This window comes from Tamandua tetradactyla, chromosome 13, assembly GCF_023851605.1.
Source record: "Tamandua tetradactyla isolate mTamTet1 chromosome 13, mTamTet1.pri, whole genome shotgun sequence".
NCBI classification, from domain to species: domain Eukaryota; kingdom Metazoa; phylum Chordata; class Mammalia; order Pilosa; family Myrmecophagidae; genus Tamandua; species Tamandua tetradactyla.
In genome coordinates this window covers 47,414,708-47,441,257 of record NC_135339.1, presented here as the reverse complement: position 1 = coordinate 47,441,257, position 26,550 = coordinate 47,414,708, and positions in this window count along the sequence as shown.

Sequence of the window (26,550 nt, the reverse complement as noted above, 5' to 3'; positions counted from 1 at the left end):
CAGTAAGTGGGACACAGATGGATTTTCCACTTCCCTTGATTCTAATCTCTCCTGTGGGCAGAACCAACCCATTACTCCTTGGAGGCCTATTAAAATGTTGCTTACCCTAGAGGCAGATACCGCTAAAGTCCTTCAGGGAGTTAGGAGACCAGAGATTCTAAGGTCATTTAATTCTGTCAGGGCTTTAGTCAGACACCTGGAAGAATGGGGAATCCAACAGATTCTTTCTCTCTGTTCTGCTGGAAACAAACTGATTATAAAATTCTTGAAATTTTACATTGATCATATACTCTATTGTTACTGATTTCTTCATCTGTGAAATGGGGATAATAATAGTGTCTGCCTTATAGAGTTGCCATGAGGTTCAATAAGTTAATGTAAAGCTCTCAGAATAATAAAGTGAATATCTTAGAATAGTAAGAGCTTTATATAAACCTATTGAACCTCATGGCAACTCCCAGCACATGGTAAGGGCAATTTGTGTTAAATTATTATTATTGTTATGCTTCACAGATGTTCATTTTAGCTTATAGCAACCAAAATTAATGTGTGCTAGAATATTCACATTAGCCTAAATCTGGGTGAGCCTGTGTGTTATTTGCATCAACTCTTATAGACCGTAAGAAACTGTATTTCCAGAACCATAAACCTATGGTCCACAGAGCGGGTCTTATCATTATTACCAAGGCACTAATCACACTAACGTTAAAATTCTTTTTCACTTTGTTCAGTTGAAGGAATCTTCTAAAGTAAATTATGAAATCAATTTAGAGGATCTAAATCAGCATTTAGAAAAATAAAAGAGAAGAAAGAGTGCATCACATATTGTAATAGTAAGTTGCTTTGTGCAACTTTGTAACTGAGAAATTAGGATTTAAGGATGATTTTGATTACTGAATCATTATATAGATATTTCTTTTTGCTTTCTGGTATATAGGAGTATAAATTGCAATCCAGCTGCCTTTATCTCTGATAATGATTGTATAGCCTTTATCTACTCCCCTCTGATTGTAAAAACCTTGGGACTAACCTTTATTTATGTCCATTTATTCAGTTCTTCAACTTTAGAGTCTTGTAATCACTAAAGACAGCCTCTTGGGTCCAGCCCTGAACTAATTCACCCCAAGTCCAAAGTTATCTTGATAATCAAGATTGGATCTAATAAGGTGGACCTGCCTGACATGCACAGTTGCTTAGACTTAATCTACAAGTCACCTATATCTCATTATAATACTAAAAATCACACCTATCATATTAAGGCTGCCATTTCTTTTATATATGTTCTGTGATTAAGCATGTAATCATTCTGTGCATGTTCAATAATTAGATCATCTCTAATTACATCATCCAGAGTTCACTGTGCTCATTATTCTAAACCCTGCCCATCTTTTTCGCTAATAAAACTATCAGAATTACTGCAGTTCTGGGAGACAGATTTTGGGCCGCTAGGCCATCTACTTTCCTACTACACACCTAGTAATAAACTTTTTTTCTATTTGAAAACTTGGTGTCTCAGGAATTGGTCATTTGAGCACATTGGGAAAAAGAATCCACTGCCTTTGTCTGGTAACAGCTTTAGTTTCATTGCGTGTGTCATTGTGGTCATGGACACATTTCTTACCATGGGTTGCAGCCAAAAAGGTTTGAAAGCCACTATGCTATGACTTGCTAGAATCTTGGTCTGGGATCTAGGTGGGCCTCCACCTAGTCTTGAGTCTTTTAGTTCACACTGGGCCTCAATATCATTATCTGTAATATGAGGGAAGGTTGACTCAACATCTGATGTCCTTTAAAACTCTACCACCTGGAGAAGTTTTGAAAACCAAGTTATTTATGCTCTTGTCTCTGGTCCTCAAGAGAAACTAATCCATCAGGCACTGTGATTTATAGAGTTTCCTTTTCCTGAATTTTTAAGCATATTTTTTCTCTTCATCTCTTGGTTGATATTTTATCTGCTTTTGTTATACTCTCATTGCTGTTTCTCTGCTCAAAATCCTCCAGTGGTTTCCCATCTCTTTCAAAGACAGCCAAAGTCCTGTTTTGTCTACAAGTTTCTATACAGTGCTTCTCAAACTTTATGTATAAGAATCATCTGGGGATCTTGTAAAAATCCGAACTGATTTAGGAATGGGGTCCAAGAGTCTACATTCCTAACAAGCTCACAGGTGATACCAGTGCTATTCATTCACGGACTACTCTTATAACAAGGCTGTAGATCAGCATCTTCTAATCCTGGCTGCACATGAGAATTACCTGGAGAACTCACCATGCTACCTGATCTCATCTACCCTTCAGGACTTGCATTAGTTTGAAAGCTGCCAGAACACAATATGCCAGAAATGGAAAAGCTTTTAAAAAAAAGGGCATTTGTTACGTTGCAAGTTTACAGTCCTAAGGCCATGAAAATGTCCAAATTAAGGCAAGGCTATAAAAATGTCTTAGTTAAGGCATCCACGGAAAGATACCTTGGTTCTAGAAGGCTGATGATGTTTAGGGTTTCTCTCTCAGCTGGAAAGGCACATGGCAAAGTCTGCTAGCTTTCTCTCCTGGAACCTTCCAACAGCTTCCCCAGGGCTCTGTCCATTCTGTTGGCTCTGTCAGTTATGGTAACTGTAAAGCTTTTTCCAAAATGGTCCCTCTTAAAGGGCTCCAGTAAGCAACCCTGCCTTGAATGGGAAGAGAAACATTTCCATGGAAACCATCTAATCAAAAGTTACCACCCACAATTGGGTGGGTCACATCTCCATGGAAACAATCAAAAAGCTCCCACCCAGCAATACTGAGTGAGGATTAAAGAACTTGGCTTTTCTGGGGTACACAATAGATTCAAAGCAGCACAGGCCTCATCTAAGATTACTTTTCATATACTTATTGCACACTTGCCGCTCTTGTCTCCTTGAATTTCTCAAGGCACAGGCATGGTCTGTCTTGAACAGCCCTTTAATGTTCTGAGTAGCTCACTATCTTAACCTCCTGTAGGTCTTTGCTTATATATCACCTTCTTGGTGTGGCTTTTCCTGACCATCATATTTAACACTGATTCTACTCCTCCTCCAGCACTTCTTCTTTCCTGTTTTATTTTTTGTTTTGTAATCATCCCTTGTACCGTGTATTCCTCTTTTTAATTTTTTATTGCCTTTTTTGTCCATTGGATGGTAAGGTCCATGAGTGTATTAGTTAGGATTCTCTAGAGAAACAGAATCAACAGGGAATACTCACAAATATAAAATTTATAGACATGTCTTACGTGAACATGGGAATGCAAAGTCCAAAATCTGCAGGGCATGCTGTGAAGCCGACAATTCCGATGGAGGGTGTGGATGAACTCCACAGGAGAGGCTTACCAGCTGAAGCAGGAAGAGAACCTGTCTCTTCTGAATCCTCCTTAAAAGGCTTCCAGTGATTAGACTGAGCATCACTCATTGCAGAAGACACTCCCCTTGGTTGATTACAAATGGAATCAGCTGTGGATGCAGCTGATGTGATCATAATTTAATTCTATGAAATGTCCTCATTGCAACAGACAGGCCAGCACTTGCCCAACCAGACAAGCAGGTACCACCACTTGGCCAAGTTGACACATGAACCTGACCATGACAATGAGTACAGAAATTTTGATCTGTTTTACTCCTTGATCTCTCTCTAGCACCTAATATATAGTACCTAGCACATATAACATAATTTTTTAAGGAGTTAAATAACTTATTATATTTTAAACTTTTCCTTTATGTAGACTAGTCTCCAAAGGGCTACATATTTGAATTGTTTTATCACCCCTATTTGTAATGTGAGCTTGTTTGCAGCCACATGTGCTGTCTGAAGCAGGGCTTTCTGATTTTTTTGTTAATTAAAAAAAGGTATCCTTTCTGGTAACTTCATTCCCAGGCCCTTCTTCTGCTTAGATATTGTGTTACCTTCTCTAGGAGGAGTGATATCAGTTAAGGTGCTCTTTTGTAATGGGGCTGCTTATCAGGTAGGTCTTCTCTAGACATCAGAGAATGTTGGGGATCCACTATGTATAAATAGTGGAAGGGGCTCTAACTCAGGACTGTACAAAGGACTATATGTCAATGTCATAGGGAAAGAATTATGTCCAATTTATGAGGAATTATATAAAACAAATAAGACAATATGTTCTATGTTTTCTTCTTCCTCATTAAGGAGCTATCACAGAAAACCATTTGAGGATCAAGGCATGTTATGAAATTATCTTTTTTAAAGGAGCTAGAGGAAGCCTTAGCTAGGGGGATAGTTTCTGTTTACATGTTTTCTGATCTGTTTTTCTCTTCTGTTGTTATTCTGTCTTGTTTTTGATTATAGCCATATGCTAGCTGCTGTCTGCTGGGACATTCATTTCCTATTTGTAGGAAATTGTCCATCTCTGTCCATTCAAAGTTCACTCTATCTGTGATGTTTCTTAAGCATGTGCTGCAAAATACCTGCTGCTGGTTCTTTATTAACGTGGAACAGGCTTTGCTTCCCTTTCACTTTGTTCAATTCATGTACTCTCTCTGCCACTCAATACCATCTATCCTGTTTCTCCTCGGGCTGCTTGTCTTGAAAGGGGTTGATCCTTCTTGCTTGGGATAAGGGTTGCTAATGATTTTCAGATTGGGAGTGTGATAAAAATATGTTCTGTGTTAGACCAAGGAGATCATGGTGCTTCCTGGGGAGAGGGAAGAGAGGAGACATATATAATGCACAGCTCAGATCTCTCCTCAGGAACGAGGATTTAATTTCACAGCTGCTGGGAGTACACCTGGAAGATGGCCCTCTAAAGTTAGCCCCCTTGGGGCATTGCCTCAGCTGAAGAAATTCTTTGCTGAGGTTATGACTCTGTTGGAGGCGCATCCAGTAGCTGATGGACAAGGGGTAGGAAGGCCTGGTCCTCTCACTTCCGGTCAGGTCAGCTCTGAAGGTCATCTCATCTTCAGCACTCCCCACAGTGCTTTCAAAGGGTCAGCAGAACCTTTATTTGAAAGCATCACAGCTCAATCTCTTTCTTAGTCCCACCTTGCTTCCTTCTCTTCCCTTGCCTTGCAAAGGTGTTGAATGCAAATGAACTCCCTAATGAATCTCTTCTGTGCTGATCTCCATCTCAGACGTGTCTTCCCTGGGAACTCAATGTTGTGTTACGCTATTATATATCCACCCTGGTTTTACTCTCCAACCATCTCTCGGGGAGCTTGCCTTATTCTTTCTTAGTGTGTTTCATTCAGATCTTTCTTTTGACAATTTCCCCTTTGGGAGCACCAGGAAATGGAAGAACTGGGAAGATTATCAAGAAAGGGATGAATGCATAAGGGAAAATGACAAAGGTCCAATATGGGAACTGGAGATTGAGTTATGGGATGTGGTCTCAGGAATATGGCAGAAGTCTATCTGCTAAAACTGGAGTAAAGGTGACACCTGAGATAGCTATAGATATAGTATTGATAGATACAGTATTGGAGACTGTTAGATATTCTCTGGCTCAGTACTGGATTAATCTTGGTGTCTAGGAAGATAAAGGGGTATAAAGGTAAGGAAGGTGGAGGAAGGAGGATATGGAGGGTAGAGGTCTGTTCATTGGCTTAGATATGAAGACAGGAAACTAGTCTCACACACACACACTGCTTAGGGGAAAGAACTGCATTTAAGAAGTAATACACACTTGAATCAGCTTCTGTTTCCAAGGCAGTACTCTTCAAAATTAAAGGCCAACTTTCTTATTAAAAATGCTCTGACAGATTCCTTGTATTCATTCTCTATCAACTCATTATATATGGGGAACAAATCTCCAGGAAACATAATGGAAACAAGAAATATAAATAGGACATCTATATTTATGAGCACAGGAAGGAAGTGTCAGCCAATATCAAGAAACAAGAAAAGGGATGTTAGGGCCCAAAGGAGGCCCAGCTTGAGATTCTGGTGACTTTATTCAGTTCCTTCAGGGTTGAAAAGTTTGCATTTTGAGAGAGACCAACAGTAGTTACTTTTCCAATAGACAGTAGGAAAATCATTTGGTTTCCTCAGATGTAATCTATCCTTTTTGGTATTCTGAACTGATAGAATTTTTATGTAGCAAAATTCCAATCCTATGTCTTCAGATATTAATACACATAGAAATGAGTGTTTAATGCATATCCTAATCTTGGTTTTATCAATGGTCACCTCCACAGATCATCCTTATTTCAGGTGGGTTGTTATCTGCAAGGCCCTCAATTGTCTCCACTATTTCCTTCTAGGACGAGAGGCTTTAGAGTCATTCCTGTAATAAATGTGATTACCACCACCTACTCTGTCCTGCGTGTTGTCAAAACAGCATACCTGAAAACCATTTCCAGCAATGACACTGTTTATACTTCGCCTGCCACTAGATATATACCTTTAGAGTTGTATAAGTAATGTTAGGCAAGAAATAAGTCAGCAAACCACTAAATATAAAAGGAATAAATACCTGGATGTGCTGGTAATGTTAAAATGCCCAAGATCATGCATTTGCATCAGCAGAATACTCATTATCCTTGAGTCTAATCCTAATGTGAAAAAAAAATCTGTATTTCTACAGTGACTGATGATTTTCAGCCACCAAGTAGTTTCCAGATATGATGTCTTTTTCCTCTTTGTTTTCTAAATTTTTTAAAATTTCAAACTTACTAAAAAGTTGAAGGACCACTCAAATGTGGTAAGACAATAAAGTTTCTTTATTTACTCTATTAGAAGCTCTCTTCTCTGCTGAATACTACAGGTGACTCAGTCTCTCTGGGCTATGCAGAGTTCAGGTGTCCCCAAGACCACCTAAATGCTGATACCACCTGCAAATTCATGGATCCTCTACACTCCCGCAGACTTGATAATTTCCTGAAAGGATTCACAGGATGCATTGAAAGTTGTTAGACTTATGATTATAGTTACTACAGTGAAAGGATTCATATTAAGACCAGCTGAGGGAACAGGTTGAATGGGGCAGAATCCAGAAGAGTTCCAAGCACAGAGATTTCAGTTGTCCTCTCGCAGTAGAGTCATAGACAGTGCTCAGCCCAGCACAGTCCAGCAACAATGTGTGATGATCTACACAGTGCATTTCCAACCAAGGATGCTTATTCAAGCTTTGGCGTCCAGAGTTTTTATTGGGATTTGGTCATATAGACACGGTTGACCACCTGTGTGGCAGACCTTAGCCTCATGCCTCTCTGGAGGTCAAGCTGATGCTGTGTGGCTCAAATCCCCCACCATAAATCACTGTTAGCATAGACTATCTGCTGTGGTCCCAAACCCCCAAATAAACAAAGAAATTCTTACCAAGTAGGACATCACTAAGGCTTAGGAATTACCTCCCAGGAGCCAAGGGCAAAGATCTTTGGACTAGGTTGATTCTTTTCTGCACAGAGTAGTTGTGCCATCTTTCCAGTCTCCTCCCTGTCCATTCCCCAATTCTCTGCCAAATGTTTGTGTGTGTGGACCTCATCAGGGCAGCAAAGATAGACCTTGATTACAGTGAAGGTTCTATCCTGTCTCCTGCCTCTGCTATGAGGTAGCTGGTCTAGTCAGATTCCTGAAGCCTTGCTATGAGGCTTCACCGAGTGCAGCCCTGTTCTCTTAGCTCAGTCAGACCTGCCCTAACTTATGTTTTCCAGGACTATAGACCCCTCTGAGTCTCAGGAAGGTCTTTTCTCTGGCCCCTGGTGTAGGCACCTGTCCTCAAGCCTTTGTGTTAGGGTGACCTCAGCCCTAACCACATAGACCTTTCTAGAGGAGGTCCCAATCCTGCCATTCTGTTACCTACCTACGTACCTACAGAAGACAGTAGGAAATTTTGGATCTCTTCCATGCTATTTTAGAATCAAAGCAGGCTTGGGAGGGGCATGTAGGCCCTATCTCTGCTGATCTGTGCCTTCCTGCCATCTCTGAGCTGTGGAGTACTAAGTTGGTGTAGGCCATTCTAAATGACAGTCTACCCTCAGAGTTCAGAACAAGGACTGGGCACAAGCCTTCTCTGTTTCTTCTGGCTCTTTCTTAGTTTTTCTCCCATCTTCCTTCCGCTGTCTCCGAATGTGACCTGGAGAGGTAGGATAGGACACAGGTGTCTGCTCATTTGTTTGTTCTATCATTTTGCCTTTATTTTTCCCTTAATCCACCATGCCAGAAGGAAGGACTTCATCTACCTCATAATTTCCTGTCACTTGAATAACGATTTTCTCAGGCTATCTTAAGGGATGCATGGAAATAGATATATAAAGGAGGGGGAAGAAGAATATTTTCAAAATAACATTTCCGTTATACTTATATAAAGATATTGGCAACAGTGAAAGCTTGGAGCCCACTGAGAACAGGAAAACCTCTTCCTCTCCCATCTTCATTTCCCCTCTTTCGATGTTTCTTACAGCCCGAAGAGCTCACAAATATCTTGGCAGCTGCAAAATCATGATTTTAGAAAAAAATATTCATGACTCACTGAAATGTCAATTTCCATGATAATAACAGAGGCTGTCATTTAATTGAATACTGTGTCAAGTATTGTGCTCAGTTCACTTAATTCTTCCAAATGCCCTATTTTTACCCCATTTTATAGATGAGGAAACTGAGACTCAGAGAAGGTAAGTAATTTACCCAAAGTTCTACAGCTGAGAAGTGGTGGCTATGGAATTTAAAATAAGCTCTATCTGACTAGAGAGTCCATGCTCCAATAACTACCACTCTATGCTGCCTTTCAATGAGGCTTCAATATTTCTTGTTTCCTTGTTATTACTACAGGAAGGCATTCTGTAAAATACAACCGTATGCTCATTTGTTCCAATGGTTTTGCAAGCTCCCAAGGGTTCCTTGATGATAGAGTAGTAAGTGTGGCATTTAAAACCTGATCTGGTGTTGGCAAGTACCTGGAAAATGCTGCTGGGATTACTGAGGGAACCAGCCACTTGGGACTTTGCCTTCCTAATCGCTACTTAAGGGAACTTGTAATGAATCTAATTGGAAGCATCTACTAGATTCCCTACAGGATTATGTCATATAAGCCAGCAACAGGACAGATGGTAAAAATAAATAAATAAATACAAGAGAGAAAGGAAGGAGAGAGAGAGAGGTAATTGAACTAAAGGTAGGAGGAAATAGGAGGACACTGTGATTTTGTAACTCGGGAGGAAAGTCTTGGGCACTTTTAGTTTTTAATTTTTATTGTGATAACATGTAAACAACATACACTTTCCAATTTTAGCCATTTTTAAGTGTACAATGATTTCATTGCATTAATTATATTCACAATGTTGGGCTACCATCACCATCATCTTTCACCAAAACTCTTTCATCATCCCTTTCTGTGGATACTAACTAAAAATATGCAATGCTGATCTGTTCAAAGTGTCAATACTGTAGCCAGATTTCTGGCTGTACTGAGAATCCATGCTATGACATTGTGATCAAGATTGTATTGGGGCCTTTATTCAATTGTTCATTTACCCATCAAAGAGTTGCTCTGGGGCTCAAAAAAATGGATAGGATTTTTGTAGGTGGAAATGATAGGGCAGGTCATTTTAGGTTGTGGTGACTTGGAGCCATGTACAAGAAAAACGTGTTCTTAATTCATTCCTGTGGGTGTGAACCCATTATAAGTAGGACTTTTTCAGTGAGGTTACTTCAGTTAAGGTGTGGTCCAACCGAATCAGGATGGATCTTAATCTTATTATTGGAGTCCTTTGTAAGCAGAATGAAATTCAGACAGATAGAGAGATAGCCACCGGAAGAAGCCAGAAGTCAACAGAACCCAGAGAAGCGAGGAGAGACCATCATATGCACTGCCATGTGACCGAAAAGCCAAGGACCAAGAATTGCTGGCAGTCAGCCCCAGAATGCCAGTCTTTGGGGACAAAGCATTGCCTTGATGATGGCTTGATATTGAACTTCTAGCCTCAAAAACATGAGCCAATAAGTTCTCATTGTGTAAGCCAACTCATTGCATGGTATTTGTTTTAGCAGCCAGGACACTAAAATGTAGGTGGAGTCATTAGTGAGCAAAGACATAAAGATGGAAAATATGGTGCATATTTTGGAGCATGGAAAGTTGTTTTCTTCAACCAGAATTTCTGAAGGAGGAAAGAAAGAGAGAGAAAAAGCTGGAAGAGTATAACAGAATTGAATTGTATAACAGGATGAATATTAGGACCCCAGGAGCAGTGCTTAGGGCAAACTCCCAGTGGCACTGGGGGATTCTGAGAGTAGGAAAACCAGTAAGGCTCTGAGTTTATGTGGGAAGAAAAAGAGAAGAAATTCTTTATATTTGCTGTTTCATAGACTGCTAGAACAGTATGATAATTCTGTCATCTCCTGCATCATGACAGTTTCCACAAGTGTGTTTTGCTGGTTACTCCTGCTAGGAAACTTTTATAACTCAAGCACTTCACCAGAGTTGTGTTTACTCCTTTGGTTTGAGCTAGCATTTCTGGAGAGGTGGCCCTCAGTACTCTCCTCCAGAGAACAATGTTTTCAGGAGACGTAATACTGTTTGTCAGTAAAGGGGGAAGAGAAAAAAGTAGGTTGAATTATGTACCCCAGTGAGGGAGGAGAGGCATATGTTCTTAATCTTAATTCATTCCTGTGGGTATGGGGAACACATTGTAAATAGGACCTTTGAAGATATTATTATAATTAAGGTGTGGCCCAAATGAATGAGGTTGGGCCTTAATCTTATCACTGGAGGCCTTATGAAGAGAATGGCATATGAAGGAACAGAAATTGGAAGTCTAATGGAACCCTAAGGGAAAGAAGAGAATGCTACCACGTGAATTGCCTGGTGACAGAAAAACCAAGGACTCAAGGATTGCTGGCAGCCAGCACCAGAATGTATGAAATTGGAGATAAAGTTCCCTCTTGTTGATGACTCGATTTTGAACTTCTCCTAGCCTCAAAACTGTAAGCCAATAAATTCCCATTGCTTAAGCCAACTTATTGTATGGTATTTGTTGTAGCAGCTGAGGCAACTAAGACAGCATTTAACTTCTGTGGTCTGCAGTCTACTGAGTGTCAGTTCTCAGAAAAAGAACTTTTAAAATGGACTCTGTGAACTAGGGGTCTCTCAGCTTCTTTCCCTCAGCTTCTTTTGCAAAACCTGATGTTTGAGAGTCAGAACAGTGTCTCAGTAACAGAGCAGTGTTACTGAGTTCAGAATCCCAGCAACCAATCAAATCATAAGTTAACAAGTCCTCATCCGATCAAGGGATGACACACCTCCTGGTAGGCACCCTCTCCTCCTGGCATCACTGTACCATTAAAACACAGCTCCCAAAACAAAGAACGGGAGCCATTTTCTCTTTCCTTTTGCTGGCTCCCCAGGCAGGAGCAATTTTCAGGCTCCCACCTGCTTTCTCCCTTTTGCTCTCCCACTTACCTTCTCCCTGCCTCCTCACCTCAATAAACCTGTTAAGCTTTGACTTGTTGTCCTGCATGGATTCCTTAATAACTCTCTGCCTAACAGTGAGAAAGAGTAGTCTGGAGGGACCGAAATTATCCAGTGCTTTGAAGAGGTAGTTAATGTACAAATGTAGGGAAAAGGCAGTGAGAATTTAAAATTCAGATAGAAAGGATAGTCTTGTCTAAATAGATTGAAGTGACTCAAAATTCATTTCCTTTATACCTACCTATTTCAAAAGTCTATGTCTCTGAGAAAATATTTTCTCAATTCTTTCCAAAATTGCATCTTTTTAGAGCAAAAACCTCAAATCTGTTTTGTCATAGATTTAATAAGTCAATCATCTGAACTTTCAGTCTGTGCGAAACAAAATGTGCAGATGGACTGAATTATTAAATGAAAATTTCCATCACATCAATGTCTAATTTGTGTCCTATCTCCAGAGAATCACCCACTTGTAAATTTGTAATAATTTCTGCCTTTCAGAACTCCCAGATTGCTTATTTCTGAATTGTTCATTTAGAAGGTAGCCTGGGTAGTATCTCTTTCTTTGTGCTTTTTTCTTCTGTTTTTTTTTTTTTACATTTGCAGACCAGCCTTTTTTTAATAGTCTAAATTTTTCTTCTTTTTGGCACATTCAAGGCATTTTAATAATAGTACTTTATTTTCCTCTAATACATGTAATGAGTATTTTTTCCTCCAGGAAAATATGGTTGGGAATACAGATAAACCTACTGATTCAAGATTATGCTAATTTATTTCCTTCAGGCACAACTGTTCCTTTAAAAATAATGATATTAATAAGGAACAAATTTATACTATCTAACCAATCCCTTTTCAAAGGCAAGACTTGAGACAGGAGGATACCAGCTTTGGGAAGGAGCAGAGGAACTGGAAGAGAGGCTTAAAGCACCCAGGAGGGGTTTGGAGACCCCTGACTAATCTAGACTCATGTCCCAGTTTTGCTTAGGGCCATTCAAGTTAAATGTATATATTAAAACCTAGTGCATTTTTCTCTCTCTCTTTTTCCTTCCTCTAAGTTTGAATTCCAGTTTCTCATTGGATATCTTCACTTTTTTGTTTTTATTATTGTACACAATACTATATTTATGGTCTGCTGAACAGAACCTATAGTGAATTGGAATAAATTGAGTTTAAAATAATTCTCAGTGATAGTATAAAAAATGTTGACTGCTTTGAAACGAACAAAAGCAATTCAGAAAAAGACCCATGGAAAACTGCTTTATACCATTAAACCACTAGTTTACAAAGAAATGTTTCTTTAAAAAAAATGGAGACTATTAAAGATTTAGTGCTATGCACAGCTACTACTTATACCTAAAAATAGTGGACTGTTAGAAATTCATTAATCGGGGTCATGTGTATAGCAATGTCTGTTTGTTTAAAATGAGACCTTTATTTATTACTCCTGTTTCATGAGATAGATAGTCCTTTAATTGCACAAGCATGTAGTAAATTGCAGTCTTGAAATTCCCAAACACAGGTCTAATTTATGTCTATTTTATGATTATGCTCCACAACTCAGCCAAAAAACCCCAGAATACTAATGAATTTGTAATAGAGATCCCTTATATGTAGGATACTATCTCCCACGATAGGGATTGAAATGACCAATAAGCTCAAAGCAGCCAGTGTTTTCCATAAACCCAAAGTGAAGAGTGTCAGCTAACAGAACTGAAGCAATAAGGCTAAGTAAAAGTTTAAAGAAAGGTTTACATTGATCAATTTTTACAAGATCTAAATGTCTGCTACTCTAATTCTTATAGGATACCCCTAATACTTCTAATAGAAACCCTACCCTTTGAAAGCCAAGGTTCTCAACTTTGGCTACAAATATTTCTAAGCTGATGCCTAAATCCCTTCCACAGAACTTTTCATTAAAAAAAAGTCCTGGACCTCAGGATTTTTACAAGCTGCTCAGGATTTTCAAAATGATTGAAAGAAGGAGAAAAGTTGTGATCTTTAAAGGTTTAAAAGCTTCACAGGATTGGCGGCAACCCCATAGCAGCTGATAATTTCCTCTTAAACCTTAGGCTTCCACTTCAGGTGGCCAGTGACTTGTGACATCTCTTTAGAAAATAAATATCCAAACCTGGGCTTTACCACAGACTAATTGAATGAGAATTCTGAGAGAGAGGCCCTGGTATGAGTACTTTTTATTTCTCCCCAAGTGGTTATAACGTACAGCCAGGGTTGCAAACCCCTGCTTTATAAATACATAGACCCTGTGTGATACTTTTTCCATGTTGATAACTGAAGAAGTTAAATATCATTCTTTAAAACATTTTATTTTAAAAGACAATTTTGTTAAATAACAATTTTATCACTGTCCATATTACACATCTAATAAGTTAAGGTTAGAATAGGCTTCTGAACTAACTTACAGTAACTGGATAAGTAAATCCTAGTAACTGGGCAAATTGTAAGTAGGTGAAGGGCATTGTGAATGTATTTTATTATAACAATTTTCATATCTAAACATTGGAAATCTGTCATCCACTTGACAACAATAGATTTTTTTCCATGTGTCTTCTCTTTATTCCAGGTTTCTTTTCTGAGGAAAATGTTATTTCCCTTGTGAAAACCCACCTTTTGTTAACACTGAGGAGTTACTGTTTGGACTCTCTCCTAAAGAAAAACTTTTTATTTTATCACAGGTAAGGCCATGACTCATCTGATTTTCTGTGTCTTTGGCCCTGCATATTCTTTCTGTTTAAAGCAGACCCTCCTAACAGCTTTCATTCTCCCGGTCATCTGCCTCAGGACTTCTCCTTGTTTGGAGCAGTGTTACCAGCTCACTGTTACAAGCTCCAATGAATTTTCGACACTCACCCAGTATGGTAGAAGCTCTTTTATTTCTTTCTCATGAGAAAGGGAACTCACAGGAACAAGTGGCAAGTGAGTGCTGAGAATGGGAGGATGCAGGCTGCTTTTATCTTAGTCCCTAATGCAAAGGAGTCCCCCCTCACGTCCCCCCACCCCCATCCCTCTATCTTCATTCACCATTGGCTGTCTACTTAGGAGTTTCAATCTAGTCTCAGAAACTAGCAAAGTAATAGGTGAGTTTTCTACACCTTATTATCATAATTATTCATTTAGTTTTAAACCACTCACAGATTAGGGTAGATTGAATCCTTAATTTGCATATCTGATTGCCCTTATGCAAATCAACTGAATAAGCTTTTATGCCCAGCACCTATCATATTCTTGTAAACTTAATCCTTCACATACTGATGTGATTTTGGGGGAATGTGGGTCAGGTTAGGAGGTTGAGACTTAAAAGGGGCTTCCATACTTCCTCATTTGAATGGGAGGAGTCCACCATTCCTCACACCCTTCAGTTAACAAACACCCTTTTGATTTGTAGCTCAATTTCATTGACAGTCTGACCCTAGTTAAAATAATTTATTCTTTTAAAACGTTTTCATTAATATTTTTATTAGAGAAGTTGTAGGTTTATAGAAAAATTATGTGTAAAATACAGAGTTCCCATATGCCCCATTAACACCTTGCATTAATGTAGTACATTTGTTACAGTTCATGAAGGAACATTTTTATAATTGTACTATTAACTATAGTCTACTTACAAAACAATTTCTTTCTTTTTAAAGATTTAGGGCTAAAATTCCTTATTCCTCATTCTCCAGATGCTTCTAATACAGAAGATTAGCATACCACACTTTTTAAAAAATTTATTTATTAGTTAAAAAATTAAGAAACAAAATAAAACATCAACATACATAATCAGTAATTCACAATATCATCACTTAGTTGCATATTCATCATTTCTTAGAACATTTGCATTAATTCAGAAAAAGAAACAAAAAGACAATAGAAAAAGAAATAAAATGAACACAGGAAAGAAAAAGAAAAAAAAAAAGATTATACCTGCCATATCCCTTACCCCTTGCTTTCATTGATCACCAGCATTTCAAACTAAACTTATTTTAACATTTGTTCCCCCTATTATTTATTTTTATTCCATATGTTCTACTCCTTTGTTGACAAGGTAGATAAAAGGAGCATCAGACACAAGGTTTTCACAATCACACAGTCACATTGTGACAGCTGTATCATTATTCAGTCATCCTCAAGAAACATGGCTACTGGAACACAGCTCTACATTTTCAGGCAGTTCCCTCTAGCCTCTCCATTACATCTTGAATAACAAGATGATATCTACTTGATGCATAAGAATAAACTCCAGGACAACCTCTCGACTCTGTTTGGAATCTCTCAGCCATTGACACTTTGTCTCATTTCCCTCTTCCCCCTTTTGGTCGAGAAGGTTTTCTCAATCCCTTGATGCTAAATCTCAGCTCATTCTAGAGTTTTTCTCAATCCCTTGACGCTGAGTCTCAGCTCATTCCAAGATCTCTGTCCATGTTGCCAGGAAGGTCCACACCCCTAGGAGTAATGTCCCACATAGAGAGGGGTAGGGTGGTGAGATTGCTCGTTGTGTTGGCTGGAGAGAGAGGCCACATCTGAGCAACAAAAGAAGCTCTCTTGGGGAGCACACCACACTTTGAAGGCACTAATTTCTCCAAGAGATTTTCATCATTGCTAAGGTTAAGGATCTTTTTCTGGCATTGCCAACCATTTGTGGTAAAGGACATTGTGCAAAATATGTACAGATGAGGGTGTGGTGGATAAATCACAAAATTTTAAGGATAATAATGTTTCCCAAGATTATCAAACATCTATATATCTGTTTTATATACCTAGCTCAATATTCTTTATTTTTCCCTTTTTATTTGCCATTATAATTTTGTTGGTGCTTTCTATAATGTGCAGCTGATCTAGATATAGGGGTACACACATGAAAAAGACACAATCTAACTTGTCTGCAAATGATCATGTCTTGAATTATGTATACTGAGTAGATGATCAGTGGATATTTTTGAATGAGTAGATAACAAAAGTCAAGGAGATGAAAGGAGATGAAATGAGGAAAAATTGCCATCTCCAGAATGGTTGATGTCAAGGTTCAGAAAGACCCCATGATACCCTCTTGCACTGGTTCTAAGTAGCACCTTCACAATGACATATTATAGACATTTACATTGGAGCATCTGCTTTCAGAAGAAATGTTTTCAAAGACGTGAGCAAAGGGCCCATCTGTAGTCACTATTCATTCTAAAGCTCAATGCAATCTTTAGAAACAAGTATAATACAATTATGTAAATTACAGCTGTTCTCTGAAAAAAAGAAAAAGGCAGTCTTGAAGTTAGAAGTATATCCATTAGAAAGATACTCATGTTCAATAAAAGAACACAAGGTTGCTAGATAATTTTGTGAAGTTCTTTTTGCAAACACAGTGTCATGCTTGAGGAGACTGCCTGCTACTCTTTCTTGCTGCCTCTGGGATGGTGGACCCCTGGTCCCATGCAAGTATGGGGACAGAATGTAGGGGAAATATGGGGGAGGAGACAGTCTCCTCACTGGACCACTGCAATAAACTTTAACCTGGTTTCTGCTTCCTTTTGTCTGTCTCAATGCCTTTTAAACACATAGATCAGAAAATTCCACTTTCAGAAAGATGGAGTAGATGCACTTTTCCCTATTCTTTCCACTAAATACAACTAAAAGCCCTAGATAGCATATAAAATAAATCTAAGAAGACTCTGAAATGTGGACAGAAGAAGGCAGCTGGCTAGGGACCCCAGAACCTAAGGAATGACAAACTGGTGTGTGTTCCTGGCTTATCTTTTTGCCTCACATATACTAGATTTATAACCACAGAAGCTGTCAATCCAGAAATACCAGCAACACACCTCCTCCTCCCCCACTGCCCAAAAGAAGTTCCAACAAAAGCCTTCTCTCAGTAGTCAAAAATCTAGAACATGAGCAGTCTACTAAAACAGAAAACTTTTAGATGATAACTGCTCTTCTCCAGCCAATCACCACAGAAAAAACTGTGGCCCATCTCCAACATAAAGGTTGAGTAGACATAAGTTTTCCACTCTTATCAGGATGTAATGAGATGCCCAGCACCCTAACCTTCAAGTGTTAGGGTGTCATAAGAGAGGACTGAATAAGGAGCTGGGAATTTCACCCCCATTTGACAGTAAAGAGGCCCCATACTCTGATACCAAGTCCAGACAAAGACCATGCAGAAAAAGAAAACTACAGAGATCAAAATCCCTCATGAATATTGACATGAAAATCTTTAACAGTTAGCAAATAGAATTCAACAATTTAAAAAAAGAATTATACACCATGATAAAATGGGATGCAAGATGGTTCAGTATTTGAAAATCAAGCAATATAATCTACCATATTAACATGCTGAAGAATAGTCACATGATCATATCAATTGATAGATACAGAAAAAATATTTGACAAAATTCAATACCCATATATGATAAAACTTTCAAAAAATATAAATAGAAAGGAACTTCCTTAATTTGATAATGAATATCCACCAAAACCCCCCCAAAATTACAGCTGATGTTATACTTAATGTGAAAGACTGAATGCTTTCTCCCTAAGATCAGGATCTTCACAAGGGTGTCCCCTGTCATCACTCTTATTTAACATATTATTGGAAGTTCCAGCCATTGCAATAAGAAAAAGAAATGAACATACAAATCAGAAAAGAAGAAATAAAACAGTTCTAGTTTGCAGAGAACATGTTTTTTTACATACGTAATCTCAGGGGACCTGTAAAGCAACAACAACAACAAAAAAACTCTTAGAACTAATAAATGACTTGAAAAAGTTTTCAGCATACAAGATAAACATAGAAAAATCTACTATGTTTCTATTTACTAGCAATAAATATCTAGACACTGAAATTAAAAAGCAATGCCACTTATAATCACTAAATAAAAGAAAATAGATATAAATCAAACAAAATATTTATAGGACATGTATGCTAAATACATGAAGAAACATACTGTGTCCAAGAATTTCAACAATCAACACAATAGAGATGTCAATTCTCCCTGTTCTAGTTTGCTAGCTGCCGGAATGAAACACACCAGAGGCAGATTGGCTTTTAATAAAAGGGGATTTATTTAGCTAAGAACGTATAGTTCTTCAGAGGAAAGGCAGCTAACTTTCAACTGAGGTTCTTTCTTATGTGGGAAGGCACAGGATGGTCTCTGCTGGCCTTCTCTCCAGGCCTCTGGGTTCCAACAACTTTCCCCGGGGTGATTCCTTCCTGCATCTTCAAAGGCCTGGGCTGAGCTACGAGTGCTGAGATGAGGTATGCTGAGCTGCTTGGGCTGTGCTATGTTGAGTCTCTCATTTAAGCACTAGCCAATTAAATCAAACATCATTCATTGCAGCAGGCACACCTCCTAGCCAACTGCAGATGTAATCAGCAACAGATGAAGTTCACATGCCATTGGCTCACGTCCACAGTGACAGAATTAGGTACTTTCACCTGGCCAAGTTGACAACTGAATCTAACTACCACACTCCCCATATTGATAAGGAGGTTTAATGTAATTCCTATCAAAAGTGCTCCAAGTTTTTTAGATATAAACAAGATTATTCTAGAATTTATATGCAAAGGCCAAGGCTCTAGAAAGCTAAAACAATTTTGAAAAAGAATAAAGTAAGAGGAATCCATCTACCCAATTTCAGTATAGCTGCTGTATCAAGATTGTATGGTATTGGCAGAGGGAAAGGCACACAGATCAATAGAATAGAACAGGGAACCCAAAAGGAGACCCACACAAATATGCCCAACTGATGTTTGACAAAGATATAAAACCAATTCAATGGAGGGAAGATAGCCTTTTCAACAAATGGTGCTGAGCAATTAGACATCCATAGCAAAAATTGAGCCTTTATCTAAGATTCATACCTTATACAAAATTAACCCAAAATGATTCATGGATTTAAATGTAAAACATAAAGCTCTAAAATTTTTTAAAAACACATACAAGAAAATCTTCAGGATCTAGGAGTAGGTGAAGAGTTCCTAGACTTAACAAAAGTATAATCCATAAAAGGAAAAATGGATATGTTGGACTTGATCAAAATTTAAAACTGTTGCTCTGGGAAAGTTCTATTAAGATGATGAAAAAATAAGATACAGACGAGAAAAAAAATTGCAAACCACATGACCAACAGACAACTAGTGTCTAGAATATAAAATGAGCTCTCAAAACTCAACAATAAAAAAACCTAACAATCCAATTGGAAAATAGGCTACTGCCAGTAACAGACATTTCACTGAAGAGATTATACAGATGACAAATGAGCACATGAAAGGATGGTCAACATTATTAGTCATTAGGGAAATGCAAATTAAAACCACAATGAAATATTTCTACATAACTATGAGAATGACTAAAATAAAAAAGTGACAACATCAATGGCTGATAAGGATGAGTAGATACTGGATCATCATATAGTGTTGTTGGGAATGTAAAATGGTACACTTTTTTAAAAACACATGTAACTATCCTACAACCCAGCAACTGCACTGCTGAACATTTATCCCAGAGAAGTGAAGACCTAAACGTTTCCCTGTAAACCTGCAAATGAATGTTTATAGAAGCTCTATTCATAATCGCCAAACACTAAAAACAGCCCTATGTCCTTCAGTGGGGGAATAGTAAAACAAACTGGTACATCCATACCATGAAATACTTCTTAGCAATAAAAAAGAACAAACTATTAATATATACAAGAACCTAGATGAATCTCTAGAGAATTATGTTGAATTAAAAATCTAATCTTAAAAGGTTATTACTGCATATTTCCAGTTATATAACATTGAAATGACATTTTATGGAAATAGAGGACAGATCAATAATTGCCACAAGTTAAGGAAGGGGTGTGTGCCAGTTTGAAAGGATGTATGTACCTTAGAAAAGTCATGTTTCAATCCTAATCCCATTTTGTAAAGTCAGAGAGAACAGAGAAGAACAACAGAGCCACAAGAAAGACCCAACAGAGAACACTACAGATCCAAGATGCCCACCAGCCAGCGACTTTTGAATGAGAATCCACCACCCAATTATGGGTGGTAACTTTTGATTAGATGGTTTGCATTAAGATGTGCCTCCACCCATTCAAGGTGTGGTTGCTTACTGGAGCCCTTTAAGAGGGAACCATTCTGGAAAAAGTTTTAAAGTCCACGCAGCCAGAGACCTTTGGAGATGAAGAAGGAAAATGCTCCTGGGGCAGCTTCATGAAACAAGAAGCCTGGAGAGAAAGCTAGCAGATGTTGCTATGTTTGCCATGTGCCTTTCCAGTTGAGAGAAACTCTGAACGTCATTGGCCTTCTTGAATCAAGGTATCTTTCCCTGTAGCCTTAGATTGGACATTTCTATAGCCTTACTTTAATTTGGACATTTTCACAGCCTTAGAACATGTAAACTTGCAACTTAATAAATTCCCCTTTTTAAAAACTGTTCGGTTTCTGATATATCACATTCTGACAGCTTGCAAACTAGAATAGTGACAGGTATACAGCTATGTGATGATATTGTGAGCCATTGATTGTACACTATGGAGGGTCTGTGTGCATGTGAAGATTTCTCAATAAAACTATTCTTTAAAAAAAGATGTCATCATTGGGGAAAATTGGGTAAAGGGTACCTGGATCTGTCTTATTTATTATAATTGCATATGCATCTACAATTATTTCAAAATAACAAAGTATAAGTTTAAAAAAAAAAACCTGAAAATCTTACTATATCACTTCTCTTCAGTAACTTCACCATCGCTTGTAAGATAAAACCAAAATACTTAACAGGGCTTAATTAGACCTTGTGTGGTATAGCTCAGTGCCTCCCAGCCCTAGCAACCTGTTAGAATTACTTATGAACCGCAATTAAAAAAAAGAGGCCTGGCCCCACTCTTAATCAATTCAATCAGCATCTCTGAGGGCATTTATATACGTTCATTAGTGTGTTTATTTGATTAAAGTCTATCTCACCACCAGGCTGTAAACTCCACAATGGCAGGAAACTTGCCTACTTTTGCTTTCCATTATACCTCCAGCACCGAAATCAGTACCTGCCACCCAGAAAGTGCTTAATAAGTTTTTATGAAATGAATGAATGAAGGATTCATATTCCCCTCTCTTGCTGCCTCCCTGAACCCATGAGGTGAGAGAATAAAGGAATAAGATGTCTTCCCTTGACTTACCTTCATCTCTCCAGGGCTCCGTTAAAAAAGAGTTGGTGGGGGCAGGCCATGGTGGCTCAGCAGGCAGAGTTCTCAACTGCCATGCCGGAGACCCAGGTTCGATTCCTGGTGCCTGCCCATGGGGGGAAAAAAGAGTTGGTGGGGATCACAGCATTGCTCCAAGTGAGATCTAACCCATAAGAATAAAATCTGGAAATGATGACAGTGCCTCCCTCTTCATATTCAATCAACAAATTTAATGAGAGTGAAATAGAAGCTGACAAAGAGGCTGAAATGACAGATAATCTTACTCATACAGAAATAATAAAAAACGTTTTAACGCAGCTAAAAAAATTTAAAACCACTGACAAAGAAATGATAAAAGATTTTAGAGAGGGAGAAAAGCTGGGGGAAAGAAGGCTTCCAGTCTTTGACCTAGTAATCAAAATTGCTAAAAGTCTTTTGTGGTGCTCAGCAAGCCAAAGTGGCTCACTTGATGTTAATGAATGAGTAAAATGATGCCAAGAAACATTGAATTCAACAAATTCCAAAGTATTTTGGGGGCTTATACTGTTTCTGCCCTATTGCCCACCCCACTTAACGCCTGCATCTATCTCAACATTTACAGTATGGGCATGATAATTAATGTTTTAAACAATATTTCGTGTTGGGGATTGAATCACGTCACCAACAAAAGGCATGTTCAGGACCCAACTGCTAGCCCTGTGGGTGTGAACCCATTTGTAAACAGGACCTTTGAAAATATTATTAGTTAAGTGTGCTCAAATCAAATGTGAGTGGGCCTTAATCTGACAAAGATGAAGTCCTTATAAACAATGAAAACTGGGCACAGAAAGAGAAGACACCAGGAACAGCCAGAAGCTGGAAGTCAGCGGGCCCTAGAAGACAAAAGAGAAGATGCTTCCATGTGCATTGTTACGTGACAGAAAAGCCAAGGCCCAAGGATTGCTGGGAGCCACCCTCAGAATGCTGGGGAGAAAGCATCACCTTGTTGATGCCTCAATTTTGCAATCTTCCTTGCCTCAATACTGTGAGCTGATAAATTAACACCATTTCAACCAACCCATTGTATGGTATTTTCTTTAGCAGACCGGAAACCAAAACACCTTGAGATATTGTAAGTTCTAGAATTGTATAACAACAGTGTAAATATATGGATTTCAGGCCACAAATCTACAGACACCACCGAGTGGGAAATATAACTTTTTTTTCAGTAACTCCACTTATTCTTCCTGTCTACAGTTACCACTTTCTACCTAGCTGGTGGGAAACCAATTTTTACTTTTATTTTTCATGGCAGAGGGAGAGTGCGTTTTCATTTCTCTCTGGAATTGTCAAGGTTTCAAAAGGTAAAGCACTGTGTGTGTGTGGGGGGGCAGGATAGGGGGGTGGGGGTGGGATGCACACAGTAGAAGGTCAGCAAGGCCCTTTGTGCCTAGCAGCTCCTGCTGTTTTAACCCATGCTTGAGACTTGGGAATCTTTATTTGACCTCTTATATTCACATCTGCTTGGGTGTCCTTAGCAGCCCTTCCTTTTCTGTACTTGCTTTCTCTCTAACAGCTGTACGGGGAAGCAGGTGCAGCACCCTTTTCTTTCCCTTCCCTTCTCCTTCCATCCTAACAATCTCTTTCTAATTGTCATGAAGAAAACCCCACTCCCTTCCCTATTTCTGGCTGAGACTCCTTTCTCCGTCTATTGAGGCTCAAACTTTTGGGAACAAAAGTCAGGAAGGCTAGCAACCTCTTTCTGCCCTTCCCAGGGACTGTGAATGCAGGACAAACCATCTGCTTGAAGGGTGATGAGGTTGAGGGAGAGGAAAAAGAAGGAAGGGGGGATATATAGATGAAAAATCATAGATTATCTCAAAATATTATCTTGAAGCAATAGCTGGCATTTATTATATGTAAGCATTGTGTGCCAGGTGCTTCCTAAGTGCTTTATAAATAATTCTCACAGCCCAGAAAGAAGTTACAGCTAATATTCATATTTAACAAGTGAGGAAACTGAGATTCCAGGAGCTTTAGTTCTTCCAATGCCACACAGCCAGTAAGTAGCAGAGTTAGAACTTGAAGTCAGCTTCTGTTTTCAAAGCCCAAAACCACTATGGGAAATGAAAATTATGCTTAGGATGTCTTATATTGATAGGGAAGTATATCAATCCATTTTACAATTTTTTATTTTTAAATTAAAAAAAATTTTTTTACATAGGCAGGCACCAGGAAATGAACCTGGGTCTCTGGCATGGCAGGAGAGAACTCTTCCTACTGAGCCACTGCGGCCCTAATTTTTTTTTTAACCATGTGGATTGAAATAAGGAAAATGTGTGACTTAACCAGTGCTTTCAGTCAATAAAAACATTCATTGAACCAGGACTCCAGGAGATTTTCTGGTCTGACCACTTTGTCCTCCAGCTTTGGGGGTTTCTCCTTCAGCTAGTTCCAGCTCTGTTTGTGTCTCTGGTTTTCTGAGTGTGGTGCTCCCTGTACCCTTAATCCTGTGGTCTGCCTCTTGACCATTCTTTGTATTTTGCTGATCCTGCTCCACTTTTTGGCTTTTAGTTCAACATATATTTCACTGAATGAATTTCTGCTCCAATCTTGTAGTTGTTCTTAAGGGCCAACCCAGCAGACCTTAGTTAGGTCTATTGTCTGTATGGGTTCTTTCATTAAAAATTTTTTTTATGTAAAATATAACATCTGTAGAAAGCAAAGAAAGAAAAAAAAGCAATAATTTTCAAAGCACACCTCAGTAAGTAGTCATAGAACAGATCCCAGAGTTTGTCATGGGCTACCATTCCATCCTCTCAGATTTTTTCTTTTAGCTGCTAGACGACACTGGAGGCTAGACGGAATATTACTATAGTGATTCAGCAGCTATACTCATTTGTTAAATGCCATTTTATAGGGATCTTTGGGCAATTCTGACTTTTTCATGTTGAGAAGTGGTGTACACACTAAAGGATGGGGTGTGAAATTAATTCATAATCTTGCAGAGGCTGGTCCCTCTGAGTTTCAGGACTTATCTGAGCTAGGAACTGTCCAGGAATTATGTGTTCCAAGAAGGCAAACCTGCTGTATGAAACCTTTAGAAAGTCTCAGTTCGAGCCCTAGGTGTCCTTTTTTTTTAATTTTATTTTTATTGAGAGATATCTACACACATATAGTCCAACCATATTATGCAATCAATGCCTCACAATATCATCAAATAGTTGTATTTTCTTCACCATAATCATTTTTAGAACATTTGCATCACTCCAGACAAAAGAAATAACAAGAAGAAAGAAAAAAGAAAAAACTCATACATCCTATACCCCTTACGCCTCCCTCTCACTGACCCACAGTATTTCAATCTGCCCAATTTTTACCCTTTATCTCCCTCTATTATTTATTTATTTTTATCCTTTTGTTTGTTTGTTTTACTCATCTTCCATACCTTGGATAAAAGGAGCATCAGACACAAGGTTTTCACAATCACACAGACATATTATAGAAACTATACAGTTATATAGTCTTCCTCAAGAATCAAGGCTCCTGGAACAGTTTAGCAGTTTCAGATACTTCCCTCTATCCACTCCAATAAACCATAAACTAAAAAGGGATATTTATATAATGTATAAGAATAACCTCCAGGATAGAGCCCTAGGTATTCTTGAGAGTCAACAGGAATGATGTGGTTTGAGGTTTAGCAAACCATGGCAATTAGCACTGTCTAACTTAAGCTTGTATAAGAGTAAGCCTCCAGAATGGCCCCTTGACCCTATTTGACACAGCACACTGTGTTTCTTAAAACAGAAATAGCCACTGCTAATGTTTTCTCAGTATATACCAAGGGCCAAACATTCTGCTGAATTTGTGGCCTATACCGTTCCATTGAACTCCTCACTCAACAACTTGAAAGAGAAATATTCCACAGAGATCCCTATTTAACAGATATGGAAATTTAACTCAAAGAGGTTAAAAACTTATCCAAAGTCAGAGGACTAAAATAACTGGTTCATAGCATATGGTAGACATTCAATAAATATCTGTTGAAGATGGAGTATTTATTTTTCCACCATAAAAATGGAACACATTATTTATCTCATGAGGATTCTGTAGGAATAAAATGAGATTATGTACATTAAGTGCGTAGCCCAGCACCCTGACTTTAGAAATAGGCTATGGTAGATGGTCAAAAATGTTGATATAAAAAACTAGGCACATTCGAATCCCAGTAGAGTCTGTCTCTCTCTCTCTCTCTCTCTCTCTCACACACACACACACACACAAAGGTAGGCACAATAACTACCTAGAAAGGAGTTAAGATAACGAGATATCACACATGTAAGAAACATCATAGTGGGCAGAAGATAGATGAGTGACAAATAAGTGCACAAAAAGGTATTCAAAATCATTAGTTATTAGGGAAATGCAAAGGAAAACCACAATGAGAAGCTGGAACACACCTAAAAGAATGGCTTGATTTAAAAAAAAAACCTAACTATCAAATGCTGGCAAGGATGCTGTGGAATAGAAAACTCTCACACATTGCTGGCTGGAATTCAGTGGGTGAGTGGGTAAACATACTGTGGTACAGCCATAAAACTGAGTGCTGGTTAGTAATAAAGAGGAACAAATTATTAATACATGCAACAACAAGGGTGAATTTCAAAAGCATTATGCTGAGTGAAAGAAGCTAGCTCCAATTCAGGTTCATTAGTCTCGAAACTAAAGGAATTTAGAGATGAGAGGGCCAGTAGGAATAAGTAGTAAAGTTTATTCAAGAGAAGGAGAGAGAATACATGTTAGAAGGGTCAACACAGACATGCCCAAGGGAAGGATACACACAGAGTGGAGTAGCCAACTTGTTTTATAGGAAAGTTTTGCTGGTAGCAGTTTTCCATAGTAACCTTTGAATACTAGGTGTTTCCTTCGTTCTAGAAGGAGATAGCCAGCAGAATTCATGGTTTGGTGTCACATATCTAAAATTTGTTTTTGGGCAAATGGTTAACAATCTTTATGACCCTATGTTTCCTATCATTAATTAAGAG